Consider the following 15,121-nt stretch of genomic DNA (forward strand, 5'->3'; position numbering starts at 1 on the left):
ATTTTAACTAATTATTTGCTGCCACCTAACCAATAATCTCAAAGAGATTTTTTTTAAAGTTTTTTAATGTTTATTATTTATTTAGCTTCGAGTGCACAAGCAAGTGGGAGTGGGGCAGAGAGAGCGGGACACAGAATCTGAGCAGGCTCCAGGCTCTGAGCCATCAGCACAGAACCCACCATGGGGCTCGAACTCACGAACTGTGAGATCATGAGATCATGACCTGAGCCAAAGTGGGACACTCAACCAACTGAACCACTCAGGTGTCTCTCAAACAGATTTAGTGTTTTTAAACATTTAAAAAGCCAATTTCACTGCATTCTAGGAAACACAGCATTTTTCACAGAACTTTACAAATTGTTTAAAAAAATTTGTGTGTAAAAATGAGTGGTTTAGGCTTGTTTTGTGTTTTTTTTTTAACCAGTAATTTCTCACCAGTAAATATGCCACTTAAATTTACTTGATATTGATATTGTTCCTCAGTTTGTTTTTATAAAAGCCAGCAACAACGAGGGCCCTAAGCAGGGCTCCCCAGATCTGGCTGGTCATCTGTGTGGCCCCATTTCCTTCCATTTCTTCTACTCTCTGGATTGCTAATAAGGTGGATGCCAATTCTTACACCTGTGAGACACCGTGCCTTGGGGAAATTTATGTTTTCTCCCTTCTCTCAGCCCTGAACACTAGACTGAAGACATCATGTGGGCAGGGATTTTGTCTTATTCACCATATTCCTGTATCTAGGATACAGACTGTCCTGTACTACAGGAGGGCACAACATTTTTTTTCCAATGAATGAATGTAGCACATTTAGGGAATTATTCTAAATCAAAGTATATGAAATTGTGACATGTAGTTAAGCAGATGAATTACAGCTGCCCTCTACAGATTGCACTACTTGAGTCCTGATTATCTGGGCTCAGTCATAGTTCTACCATCACACAGGTGATCAGGGGTGCTCAAAAGAATAGACCACAGTCAGCCTGTCTGGGTTTGTTTGGGCTCTGCCACTTGTTGTCTCCCCAGGGGCAAGTTAATTGGTTTCCTTATCCATAAATTGGTGGTTAATAATAGTACCTATCTCATAGATTAAGTGGGAATATATTTGTAAAATTCTGCTCAGAATAGTGGCTGGGATGGAGTAAATGCTATGCATCTTTGCTAAAGAAAATAATAAATGGGAACCTAGGAACGTGGACAAAGGAAAAAGTTGGAAAAGCACAGTTAGAGGCAGTTTGGGGGAAATTTGGTTTAATTGTTTTTTTTTTTTTTTTTTTTTTTGAACACAGTTGCTCTGAGAATAAATCTCTTCATCACCCCCTACCCTTCACCAGTATAATCTAGTATAAATTAGCACTCAGCAGTATAATCTAAACTGAGCTGTGAAACAGGCTTACTTGATAATCAGAATTTTCAAAGGGTAGTCATTACTTCACAAATCACAGCCCCATTGACCCTGACATTGAAGACAGCAAAAGCATCAATAGCTGATTCTCAATACCTGTCCACCAACCCCTGTACTCTCTCTTCTCCCCTCCCCCTTTCAAGATAGCTATTTACCTGGGAGGAAGTGATGGGTTCAGCCTCTTCAACTATCCAGGAGGAAAATAAAACCTTGTACCACATCCCCCCCAACCCTGGCTAAATTTTGGAGGGGTGCTTTCAGGTGTCAGGCTCACACCAATATAAATGCATGAGGACTGCCCAGTCTGTGAAGTCCTAGGGGTAAGTCCAAACAAGCCCCAGATTTTTCCCTTCCTTGTCTGCAACACATACAGAAGATGCTCTTAACGTTTTTTTTTCTCTCAGAATCTCTGGGTTCCCTGACAGTGCCTTCTGTACAAAGAACCAGAATGTTTCTTACTGGATTCCTCTATTGAGATTCTGGAGTTTTCATTGCCTTATTGGTGGCAGTAAAGTTTACTTAATAGGTCTCTAGTCTGTCCCTTTGCCCCTGGTATTTCTAGCTGCTAATGGAGAATCCTGGCCGAGATCCCCTGTGCCTTCTTGGATACTGTATAATTAATTAGGCCTCCAATTGTGCCTTCCCTTCCCCTCTCAAGGATGGAGAAACCCTCTAGCCCATGCCTTAAAGGGAAACTGCCCTAATAAATGAGTCTCCAGATACCAAATTTCCCAGCAAGAAGGGGCCATATAAACAGAGACTGTAAGTATTGGCGGCAGAATCCAATGTATTAATTACTTTTACTAGTAGGAGCGTCCCGGATACCTTGGCTGCCTAAAAACATATTTGAAAAGCCAGACCAACGATATAAGGAGGGAAGAAAAAAAAAAGCCATACAAAGGAGTTGCAGTGAGTTTAATGAAAACTAACTCCATTACTGGGTTCATGTGATATAACCAGCCACTGGGCTCTGTTCTAGAGGTTTAAAATGTTACCTCACCCTCTCCACGAAATTGTTTTCCCGTAAATCTCTGTGGCCATCCATTCCTGTCTACACATTATGTTCCTAAAATAGACACCATCTAAAAATCTCTTCAAGGAGCTTTGTGAAGGAAGGCCTAAATTGCAACACTGCTCCTACAAGAGGGATGCACTGGTTTCATAGCAATTACAAGCAACAGCAACAAAGGAGAGGTTTAAAGTTTTTCACCCTAGTTATTCTTCTTCCAACATGCCCAGATGAGGGGGGAAAGTGTCAGGCGTCCACTGTATGTGCAGAAGCCCCAAGCTGCATCACCCTGGAGGGTCAGGTCTTGCAGCAAATAGGAAAGGTAAGCTACCCACTGCTCCCTGGACGGGAGAAACTAAAGCAGGAATCACCAACCTCAGCATGGAATTTTCCTATTTCTGTTCGGCATCATCCTCTTGGGATGCTTTAAAGTGCTTTATGGAGAAATATGTCCTGTTACTACACTAGTGCATCAGAAATACCACTTGAACCTGTAAATCCACATAAAAAGAAGCCACATTTTATAGGTGTGATAGCAACAGTGTTGGCAATTTGCAAGTTTGCCATTGCATCTCAGAAAATATTTAGTCACATGCACGTAGAGACAGAGCATTACCCTGCTTTGGCTTTAATTGTTTCACGGGACACGTGAAAAAGCACCTGCAACCACTCTCTTTGGACTGATTTGCTACAGGGAAGTGACAATTTTCAGTGAGTAACTGCAGAGAGCAAAAAGATATATGAGAAGTAAACGTGTCAGGGAGGTGGGGGGGAGCTGGTCTTTAAACACATACCTCAAACAGGTAGGAGAGAGGGAATCCATGATAACAAAGGCGTTTGAAAAGCCTCACGTCCACCCAGAGTCATTTCTTGTGCAGTTTGGAAAAGCAAGCCCGTTCACACGGGGAACCGAACAGCATCTGCAGTATCACTGCCGATCGTGACCTCTGTCTAATTAAAAGTAACTCGGTGTTTCCTGTTTGGCATTCCACAGAAGGGACTCGTTCCCACTTCCCTCCAGCTCCTTTGGTGGCGCGGTTCGATCCGAGTTAGGGGGAATACATCATTGTTCCTTTCTTGCCCAAGCCCAGCCTCTGCCCGAGGAGGCTGAACACCCCTGCAGTGCTATCTAGGCTCCAGCAGCAGTCCCGCCGCCTTCTTCCTTCCTGTGGGGCTAACGCTGAGATCTAATTTTTGCTCCATCCTTAGGAACAATATGACCTCTATTCACAGCTAGCTAGTCCAGTTCTACAGCACGGGTGAAGGAGGGGGTTTCAAAAAGGAGACCTTGAATAGACTGAAGGCAAGCAAAGGCAGAAAGAAACTGGCCAGGTTCCAAGCTATTTCAGGCCAAAGAATCCCATCTTGTATTAAGATGCTGACTGCAAAACAAACCTGAATTCAGTTCGAGGAAGGTGGAGAGAGAAGGGGGAGGGGAAGGGGAGGAGAAGGGGAGGAGAAGAGAGGGAGGAGGGGGACCGTTGGTCCGAAATCACATACAAAAATGGACTTCCTGCTCAGCCCAAACTGTATATCCACGGGCTCTCTTTCCACCGGAATAACTGGAATGAGTATGACTAAGATCGCAACGAAACAACCAGATGGCTTACCTGATAAAAAGGAAAATTACCCATCTGCAACGAGGAACAGCATCTCCCAAAGACCAGATGATATAACAACGTGCCTTCAGCTGCAGTTGTTCAGATTCCTTCTTGCAAAAGGTAACAAGTATTTACAAGGGCTGCAGTCTCACTGAGGCAGGACACACATACACGAACACACACACACGCACACATACACACATGCACCAGAGACCTCTGCAGTATCCTCTCAGCTTCATCCTCGCCTCACTCTATGGTACCTAATACAAATCAGCAAATAGCTTGTTTAAAAAAAAAAAAAAAAAAAAAAAAAAAAAAGTGGAGTGAGCACCTTACATTATATCGCCATCTAGTGGCCCAACACTAAATATTTTCTTACCAGCCAGATTTAGGTGCTCTTTCTCAACCTCTTTTCTCTGTTTCCTTCTTTCCCTTCTTCCCTTTGGATCTCATTATTAACTTCCTCTTGTTACTCCTTCATTTCCAGTTGGTCTGTCATATCAAACCCCTAATGACTCAAAGATGAGAAAGTTTAAAAGTAGATACAACTATCTTCAAGCATAGCCAATAACTTGTGTTGCTTTTGCATTTTACTTTTGCTTAAAAGTGTTACTTTATTCTCACTATGAATCATTGCTATCTTAATGAATTACATAATTTGTGAATAAAGTTTTGTCTTCTTATTCCACCAGTAGACAATTGGGTGGCCCTTTATTTATTGTCTAAGGCTTTCCTTTGAAGATCTACTTGAAATTTTTCTCAGTTTTAATGTTGTGTTTAGTGGTGGGTCTGTTTTATAGTGAACAGCTCAGTGTGAGAAGATGTGAGTTTTACTTCAATTTCAACACTCATGAGCACATGCCTTTGAGCAAGTCCCTGAGCTTCTCCATAAAAACTTACATTTCCCCATCTTCATCTACATTTAGATGTTAAACTAGATTATCTTGCACCCTAAATATCAGTGGTTTTATTATCTCTTACCACAATATGTTTCCCTGTCTTGTGAATTTGACCCAAAGTTTAATTACAACAACATGGTTTGGTAAGCAAATATATACATTTTGAATCAAATGAAGTAACACCTATTGGTAGAATTATAAAAGCCATATCCATCAGGTGTTCCCAAGACAATGGAGCCTCCATGTGAAACTATTTGCAACTCTGGGAACTGAGAATAGAGCTTTCTATGTTATATACTGTACTTTAAAGCTGAAACAATCTTTAACATTTGGTCATGTGTGAACTCACAATTAACTATGTGTAGATTAGTAGTTTGCAGTAAATATTTCATCCTGGTTGTTTTCCACCGAACACACTTACTGTTACTATTGATAACTATCATTGCATGTGCTTTACCATTTATTAAATGATATCACCTTCAATATTTCATCCATCCATTCCTCACCAAAGAACAGTACATTAGTTACTGTTAATATTATTATGTAAATAAATAAAGTAAAAAATATTATTATAACTATTCCTACTGTGCAGCTGAGAATCGTGAGGCTTTCTGAGCCTTATCAATAAAGCTCAAGGCCACACATAGCTTGCAAAGCAGTAAAACTGAGGCTATTGGTTCCAAAATCTATTGATCTTTGCAACATACCAAAGCCCACCTTTTTTCCCATGTTCTAGAATGACAAGAATGTATTGTTTCTCTGCTCACAAAACATTTACTAGATCTTTTTTCAATAAATTACTCAGGGGTCCATCGCTCATCCATAAAAGAAAGAAATTGAGTAATCATTTCCTGTTCCATCTCAACAATTCTATATTTTCCACAAAAGCCAATCAAGGTAGCATGAACACATTAACAGCAGTTATTCAGCGTTCGGGAAATGGTGTCGTTCAGTCTCTGGTAGAGTCAGGGCAATGTTGACAGGAGCTGGAGGGACAGGTGACCAATATTTAGTAAATAATTACTAAGCTGTTGGAGCTGAAGAAGTGGGAAGTATGTGAACTAACAGACAATATATTTTTTTAAGTGTTAGGCTAACATATTTCATACGAACAGTGCTTATGGCTTAAACCTACAGGCATACAAAATAAGAACACTATCGGCCACATGCTTTAATGCCTTCTAATTGTTTTTATAATGGTCAAGTTTTCGAGTGGCTGCTCACAGCCATCCTCTCCACCCTCCTCCCTCTCTGTCCCCAGAGGTGAACCTGTGCTCCTAGCTACTAAGGACCTGAGCAGGGGAGGGTGTCTGGCCATCTGACCTAGTCAAACAGAGCTGCTATGTGGGGTTCTGGTGGCTGTGGGGGCTGGGCTTTGCTTGAAATGCACGCTCCAAACCAGGTGGAGCCAAGGTGCCCAGAGAAAGGAATCACACAGGTGTGAAGGAAGTAGCGACAAAAGACGGAGCCAGAAAACTCACAATGACTTCCTGTTTCCCACTTGGTTCTTCCCAAGATCCACATACTTTCACGATTTGGGGTTGGTTCCATGATAAACACACATAAACTCCATTTTTGCTTAGTTGAACTTAGTTTCTGTTACTCTATGGAGTCCTAACCAGTTCCCTTGGTGCAGGAATCCAAATAGCCTAGCCCTTGAAAGCTATCAAATACTGCTTATATTCTAGGCATCGGACACTTCATTTCTTCAGGCACTTTTTCCAGATACTGAAGTTACATCATCGAATAAACCAGTTCAAAATCCCTCCATTAGCGAGTTTCCTCTGACACATGGAAGGCTCACTACTTTCACTGCACACACCACTCTTCCACCTCTGGGACTTTGTTCAAAATTTTCGCTTCTCTTGATGGATCTTCCCCGGACCCCCCTCACTCATACATGGAAAATTCTACCCAGGTTTTAGGTCACATATTCTTCCTTCTCTAATATCTTGCTTGTTTTCTCAGTAGGTAGAATCTTTTTTTCTTGTGTTAATTATAGAACGGCTTTACATTTTAAATTTGTGGAATATGGTTGTTTGGTAAATTGAAGGGATTGCACATAAGAGAATAAATGGCTGTTCTGATACGGACTCTGAAAAAAAAGGCCAATATCCATTGTAAAAATACAAGGAGTATTTTTAATGACTAGCTCGTCGTTCTGTATTGAAGACATTTCATTCATCATAGCTGAAGCAGTTTAACAACATTGGTAACTTTACATATTCTTCATATAAGCCTTGACATAAAGGCAAGATGTGAGATTTTTATTAAACTAGAGTAGTATACACTTAAAGTCCCATATTCATAAAAGTTGGCAAAAGATACATTAACATGAAACTTTATCTGTGCCAACTTTTAACACTATTGCATTGTCTCTTTTGACCTTATGCCGAGAGTTTTATGCACGTTTCTTATTCACCTCCCAGATTACAAACTCCCTGTGGAACCAGCTCTTTTATTTACCTTTATGCAAGTTAATTTGTCGAGATCTAATTTTCTCTTTCTCGCTGTTATGTTTGCAGTTTCAAAGAAAGAAAGGATAATTTCCCTCCTCTCCCTCCCACCTTTAATGTTAGCCATTCTTGGAGGTCCTAAGCAAACGTGTCTCAGAAGGAAGAAGAATGTACTGGCCATTTCCTATGTGACAATACTTCTCCCTGTGACTGCACAGCCTTGCTCACCTGCCCAGAGGCTTAGGCTGTGCCTTTCCTATGAGACTTTCTAACAAAGGAAAGAGAATGAGAGCTTAAGATGTCCTTCAGTCTCTGCCTTGTTCTCTCTGTCACGAGAATTTGATCATGACTTTGGTACAGCTCCGTGGGGGACTAACAGAGCAGTTCACTGCTCAGTGTGCCATTAAGAGAAAGGAATGCTGTAATGGGACATCGGGCTGTCAGGACATTGTGAGTATTAAACAGGAAGAGGGTTCACTCAGATGGAAAATGCTGCACAGGGTCTTGTCCTCCGTCAGTTCCAAGATAGATGGGGGACCTTCCTACTGTGATTAGAACTTTGATAGCGTGAGGGGAGAGCTCAGCATCAGAACGCTAAAGAGTCAGTGTGATTAATACCAGAATGTTATTTAGTATCTTTTTGCATAGAAAATAAAGGGAAATTTTTTTCCTCACAACATTCTGCCTGATGCCCATCTCTTGGAGTTCTGAACCTTTTCATTAGCTGCCTCATAAAAAGAGTTAATTAATTCTTCATTAATTTGAGGCTCGGCAGGGAGAAGGAGCTCATCCTTGGTCTTTGGTACAAAATTTCCCAAAATGATGGTCAAATCATTTTGTTCTGAATTGTGGACTCGCTCGCTCAGAATTATAAGTGACATTTGAGTTTTAAAGCAGAAAATGTGTATAGATCCTTCTGTGATTTGTTTGGGAATCTAGGCTCACTGAGTGTCATGAAGCTGGGTCCTCCCTGAAGGCAAGGGATAGGGATACTGGTGTCTGGAGTTAAACCTGTGAAGTGGTCTGACCTTGGGAGGTGCCTCAGAGGATATAATAGTGATGCCACACAGGCTGGTGGGTGAAGGCAAGCCTGACAGAATGGTGATTCCCATACCCATAGCCTATGCCAGAGTCAGAATTTAAACCCGGGCTTCAGGATTCTAAATCCACAGGACCACTGTATCATTACCTGGCTTTGCCACCATGTGACTGGAAAATAGAACTCAGCTAAAGAACAGTATTGATGTGATTCCACAGTAAACATAATTTACCACTTCAGGACTTTGCTTTTAGATGTGGATCCCCCAGTAGTGTGTAAATATATATATTATTATGCAAACATTTACTACTAATTCCTTGCTTTCCCCCAAGCATTTACTAATACAGTGCCTTAAGAGGCCATCATTTTAGAAACAGAAACCGTTTGCTAGCAGAAAATAATAAACTCGTTACATTTCTGGTTAATTTGTCCTTCTGAAAATAAGCCAAAAACAAGTATAGAATGTACCTGCAATCAGATAAATAAATGCAGAAACTGCCATTTAGATCCATCTTTTAGGGGCCATAGCCAACCAGTTTTTCAGCAAGTTTAAAGTACAATTCTTTTCAATTAAGTTTATTTATTTTGAGAGAAAGAACACATATGCACATCAGAGGAGGAGGGGAAGAGAGAGAGAGAGAGAGCAAATCCCATGCAGGCTCTGTGCTGTCAGCACAGAGGGTGACGCAGGGCTCAATCTCATGAACCATGAGATCATGACCTGAGCTAAAATCAAGAGCTGGACACTTAACCAACTGAGCCACCCCTGTACCCCTCAAGTTACAATTTCTTGATAGCACAGAACTGGCCTTTTGGTTTTAGAATATCTTGTAGATACTAGAAGGTAAACATTTGAAACTATGGTAAAGTCCATACACCCCACCAAGGAAAGAAAGAAAGAAAGAAAGAAAGAAAGAAAGAAAGAAAGAAAGAAAGAAAAAAAAAAGAAAGAAAGAAAGAAAGAGAAAGAAAGAGAGAAAGAAAGAAAGAAAGAAAGAGAAAAAAAGAAAGAAAGAAAGAAAGAGAAAGAAAGAGAGAAAGAAAGAAAGAAAGAAAGAAAGAAAGAAAGAGGGAGGGAGGAAGAAGGAAAATCAGCTATTTTTTCTTTTTTTTTCTTTTTTTTTTTAACGTTTATTTATTTTTGAGACGGAGAGAGACAGAGCATGAACAGGGGAGGGGCAGAGAGAAAGGGAGACACAGAATCTGAAACAGGCTCCAGGCTCCAAGCTGTCAGCACAGAGCCCGACGCGGGGCTCGAACTCATGGACCGCAAGATCATGACCTGAGCCGAAGTCAGCCGCTCAACTGACTGAGCCACCCAGGCACCCCATATTTTTTCAAACATGATATAAAAATATTTGAGGCCCCCTATTGGAATTTACTGAATCAAAGCTGTTATAGATTTGTGATTTTTCCACTCACAGATCGTCATTTTAAAAATCACTGAAGATATATTGAGCCTAAATAATTGGAATTGTTTTTCTTACTGATTCTATTCCAAGATGTTTCTCAAGGGGGCGCCTGGGTGGCTTGGTCAGTTAACAGTTTCTGACTCCTGGTTTCAGCTCAAGGGCATGACCTCGCGGATTGTGAGGTCAAGTCCCACATCAGGCAGGGCTCTGTACTAACAGTGTGGAGCCTGCTTGGAATTTTCTCTCTTACTCTGTCTCTGCCCCTCCCCTGCTCGCTCTTTCTGTTTCTCTCTCAAAAAAAATAAACTTAACATGTTTTAAAAAATGTTTCTCAAGTAGCTAGAACCAGTTCCAGAAATGCATTTAAAATTTTGTAAAAAGTTTCTAAGAAGTCACTAAAATTACTTCTGATTCTCTTTCTTTCTGGTAGTAAAGGAAAATGAATAGTCAGGTTTGTTGTTGTTGTTGTTTTGTTTTGACCTCACCACAGTGCTATATTTTATTTTATTTTTTTAATGTTTATTTATTTTGAGAGAGAGCAAAGGGGGAGGGGCAGAAAGAGAGAGAAAGAGAGAGCAAGAATTCCAAGCAGGCTCTGTGCCACCAGTGCAGAGCCAGATGCGGGGCTTGAACTCACAAACTGTGAGACCATGACCTGAACTGAAACAAAGAGGTGGACGCTTAACTGACTGAACTACCCAGGCACACCCCTACCTTCTTTCTTTCTTTCTTTTTTTTAATGTCATAGTGCTGTATTTTAAAGTGAGAGAGAGAGGAAGGGAGGTTGTGGGATCATGAGGGAGGTCCTCAGATGATGCTCCAGTCTCCCCATGCCTGCTCTACCATTCTACCCAAAGTAATGAAAGCCAGAATTTAATTATAAATCCACAGATGACCATTTCCAGGGATGCAGTTACTTCTTGTTGGAAGATTCACTGCAATTTTCTTTTAATTACATGGGCAGCCGTTGGTGTTGGAGAAGCAAACAATGGTATTCCAAAACCAAATAAATAGGTTTTATGGGCAAGACACAGTAATACAAACATAATTTTTTGAAAGGGAATTAAATAGATGAATGTAAAGCATTTGATGAGCTCAGCATTGCAACATTAGTTCAAAAGGATATTAAATCACAAAATTACTTTTTGTCACTTCATATAATATTATTCTTTCTCTGTTATATAACCATTCAAGCAAGTAATTTTTAAAAATTACTTTAGTCCTCTATGAATTTTCAGTTTTAAATCCTTTATTATTTGGGGCCCTGGCTTATTTTTGGTCTTTTTCCTTCTGCTAAAATGTAAGAGGGCATTACCAATATTTACTGAGGATGCCATCAGTATCATTTCTCATAACAACAAACCCTTTGCCTTTCACCAAATAAGCCAGGACCCATCACATCCTTAATACTTTGTTTTCTTCCTTTCCTCTTTGACCACATCACCCTCCACCCTCTACTGGGCACTTCCCTCCTTGACTCTGTCCCCTATTCTCTTTGAAAGCAAGAACTTCATCTCGTTTCTTATTTTTTCCAAACCTACTACAGTGTTTTTGGTTGAATTAAAGTATTTTCTAAAGGTGCACAGATGGCATCTCCTGAGTACCAATGAATCAAAATTCCAGAATGAAATTCCACTAAGATTTATAGGCAGGATAAAACAACTTTTAAAATCTCATTAAACAGAACATCAGTTGACTCAAATCTTTACCACTGCTTCACAGATAGGCTTGTGCTGATCCTTGAGGAATTGTGGCATTGGAAAGTTCTCAGAGATCATCTAGACAAGGGTTCTTATTTTGGACAGAAGGAATGATGTCAGGAGGAGAGATAATGACTTGTCCAAGGTCACATAGCTAGTTTTATACCACAAAAGTCCATTCAAATTTTTTCCACTGTCTAACTATGAAGGAGATTAATATTGAGTAGGTGCATCAGCACATAAGGAGCAAAATGGAAGTAAGTGGAGTATTTCTAGATATGCCACAATTGATTTTCACTCATGCTTTGACAGGGAGATGGATGTGATGGTGTGTATGATTGCAGTTACTGTTTAAGAAGGTGATGGACTAACCAACATTGGTTTTAGCAAAGGATAGAGAAAGTGACCGTCCTTCAGTCTAGCTCCACATGCTGATCTTAAATATTAACCACAAAATGCTCAAGCTCAAGGGCATGAGCACCAGATACTCAGTGTAACACTGACAGCTTTCAGGAATGCAGGTCCAAAAAAGGCCCAGGAAATATCCAGGAAGCAAATGATCTTGAAGTTCTATAATTTCTTTGTAAAGCTAAAATGCAATCTAAAAATATTTTTCTGTTTCTTTAGTCTCATAAACCATATTTATATGGCCATTAACTTTTGTGTATTGAAACAAAATTTAATGTTTCACATGCCTGAGTTTTTATGCCTCTGTCTTTAAATACATAAAAGCTTCATAAAGCTTTGGCTCTTAAAACAAGATCAAAGTACATCCCAATATTTAAAGCATTATGTTTAGAGCTATTGCCACAGTAGGATAAAAAGGGGAGAGAAATATCAATGTAAATAAATTACCTGAGCAATATAAAAACTAAGTTACTGTGTTGGGTTCTATTTTGTGCTTACATGTGCTCTTTCCCTTCCCTTAGATCAATTAAACATTTGCCTGACCTATTTCATATAGCAGTTTCCCCCCTTTGCCAAGGAAAGTTAGTTACAGCTAATGCTAAGAAAAATATGGTTGGTTACTTATTGAAACCACAATACCAGTTTGCCATTTTAATACATCACTTGTCCATGTATTGAAGAGCTTTAATTAGATTTTCTTTTATGAAGACGTCTTTCTTTACACTAAAAGAAATAGCTAATATTTATGAAGACAACTCTTTATTTACAAAATCAAACTGAACTTTGCCATAACTTAGCATAATCAAACATGTAGTTCCTCTTTCCCTGAAGGATTTTTACCAACGTCTTTTTCCTTTCATGTTCAAAGGCCAAGAGCCATTGCCTTTACCATAAAAAGCTATCCATAATGTCTTCATATATCATTCGAATTAGGTGCTGCCATGTTTTTCTTGGAGATTAATATCTTTCCCATATCCCTAAGCAGTTCCAACCTTCAGAAATTCATTCACAAACTCACACAAATCACATATGATTACATTTCTTCTTATCTTTTCTCTTGGGAAAAATAAGAATTTCACTGTGGGCCAGATAATGGGCAAAGGTCAGTCAGAGCCCACTTCAGAGCTTCACACGCTTTAGAAGAGACTGGTAAGTGACTAGGGGAGAAGGTGCAGGGAGGGCCGGGTGATCACCACATTTGGCCTACTCCCCCTCAATCTCCTTGGAAATGTTGCAGCCCGTGAAATGAGCTGTTAGTTCTAGGATTGCCTCTATTCCTGTTGGGTAGCTGAGCAACAGGATCTTAGCCACACCTTGGGGCTCGGATGTAGGACGGGTGCTGGGCAATGGCACTTTCTAGCTACGTGCAGTCTCCTATACCTGCTCATCTACAGTCAGATAAAAAACCGACTTCTCTACTCGCTAGGGGGGTGCTACAATCAGAGAACTACTTTGTTTCAATGCTTTCCATGGCCCTTGATAAATATGGAAGCTCAGAGGCCAATACACTTGTTTCATGTTTCATGCGGTCTCTTTGAAAGTCTTTTACATTCTGGTTTTTGTCATTACATCAAAAAAAAAAAAATCTGTTCCTCTTTCCTGTGGGGAAGAGCAGGATCAACAAGCAGGAAAAGGCTCCTGTGGGTCTGCACTTCTTAAACGAACACGTGTGGGATGTGACTACCTTTCTGCCCCCGCCCCTTACTCTTTCTGCAACTAAGTAAATACAGAGTGTGAACCTTTCCATAACTTTAGCAACGATGAAACTCACTCAGACATCGTTTATCTTACTTCACTTTGTAGTTGCTGTCTCACAAGACAGCATGACCTTTACCCACATCTTCATCAGCTCAGAGTCTCCTCTCTGGGGCATCACAACAGAGTTAACCTTTCCATAAACATCTATTGCTTTAAAAGTTTGTACCTCTGATTTCATCAGGATCCTGGCAGGAAATAGATACACTCAAAAGGGGCTAAATGAAAATAATTTAACGGAGAAACATTTTACTATGTAGGTTAAGCTGGTTCACAAAGCACCCAGGAACTAGCAATGGAGAGAACCAGTGCCACTCCTGGGTCTTAATGGATAAGAGAAGGAAACAGTGGCACCAGATCCCAGTGAGAGCTAGAGTTTTGGAAGACCCCAGGAAGGAGGTTTACCAAAGAAGAATGCAGTCGCTCGGGCTAGAAGGTGGAGTGTGGTGGGGACGGTCCTCTGGTTCCTACTAATGCCTGCCTTGGGCTAAATCCCAAAGAACCCAGAAGACAAAGACTTCTGGATTATGTCTAACTATGGAAAGCAGCCTTTGGGGGCCGAAGGTCTTTCCCCTGACCCACCAATTATCCCACGACTCCTTTCTAGGACTTTGCATTCTTCATCTCCTGATGGGGAGGCCCGTCTTCCATGATGGCACCTTTTGCTGGGCTCTGGAAATGCCGTTGTCTCCAGGTGCACATTCAGGTCTCCCCACTGTTGCATGTCCCTGGCTGCCTCATTACCTGCTTTTGGCTTTCTTGAACCTACTCTGTGTAGAGTCCCTTCATTCACACTGTTCTGATGAAAACTTCCATTCCTTTGCAAACATCAATCATATGATTTGCTAGTTCTATCAGATGCGAAAGGCTGATGGGAAAGGGGAAAAAGTTGTGTATCTCATTTTACCTCTCAAAACACTTTTTTTCTCTTTGCTTAAAAAACAAGTACACTGAATTTAAACTATTTTACAGAAATGAATGCAGTCTTTATGATAAGAGATTCTGTTTGCCACCTTAACCCTTATCACAGCACCTAGTCTGTGGTAGGTATGCAGAAATAAATATAGTGCCATTCAAACATTGCTATTTTCAGATCAATTCTAATAACAATGTAAGAAGAATACTAATTAAATATGCCAAGAACTTAAAGCTTCATGACAATCTCATGAAATAGATACCATTATCATTATCATGATTTTATGGATGAAGAAACTGGGACGCAGAATAGTTGAATAACTTGGCTAAGGTCACACAGTGAGGAGATGATTACACGTGGTTTTGACCAACACTCTGTCCTCAAAGCACCCAACCTTAGCATAAGTTCATACTGTCTTGTTATGCATGAAACTCTCGGCAATATCACATTATGAAAATCAAGATGGTAAGTCTCTGGGATCCAAGTTCAAAGGCGAACAAACGGGAGACGACACACCTGCTCCT

General features: G+C 40.4%; 1 protein-coding gene across 5 annotated transcripts in view; it reads right to left on the reverse strand.

The window, feature by feature from the left end:
• The window catches only part of LOC121030645 (sodium channel protein type 1 subunit alpha), a 150,800-nt gene that overhangs the window by 126,132 nt on the left and 9,547 nt on the right, over window positions 1–15,121 (reverse strand). For 2 of the 5 annotated variants that reach the window (XM_040475268.1, XM_040475262.1), the window contains exon 1: window positions 4,022–4,271. The exons of 1 other annotated variant lie outside the window; for it this stretch is intronic. The gene's annotated coding sequence lies outside the window, so the exon portion shown is untranslated. Of the gene's footprint in view, window positions 1–3,205; window positions 3,832–4,021; window positions 4,272–15,121 lie in introns of those variants that run through there. 2 more of the 5 variants (XM_040475267.1, XM_040475264.1) reach the window with 2 other exon arrangements.

Source organism: Herpailurus yagouaroundi, unplaced genomic scaffold (genome assembly GCF_014898765.1).
Source record: "Herpailurus yagouaroundi ecotype Mexico unplaced genomic scaffold, PumYag 140, whole genome shotgun sequence".
Classification (NCBI taxonomy): Eukaryota; Metazoa; Chordata; class Mammalia; order Carnivora; family Felidae; genus Herpailurus; species Herpailurus yagouaroundi.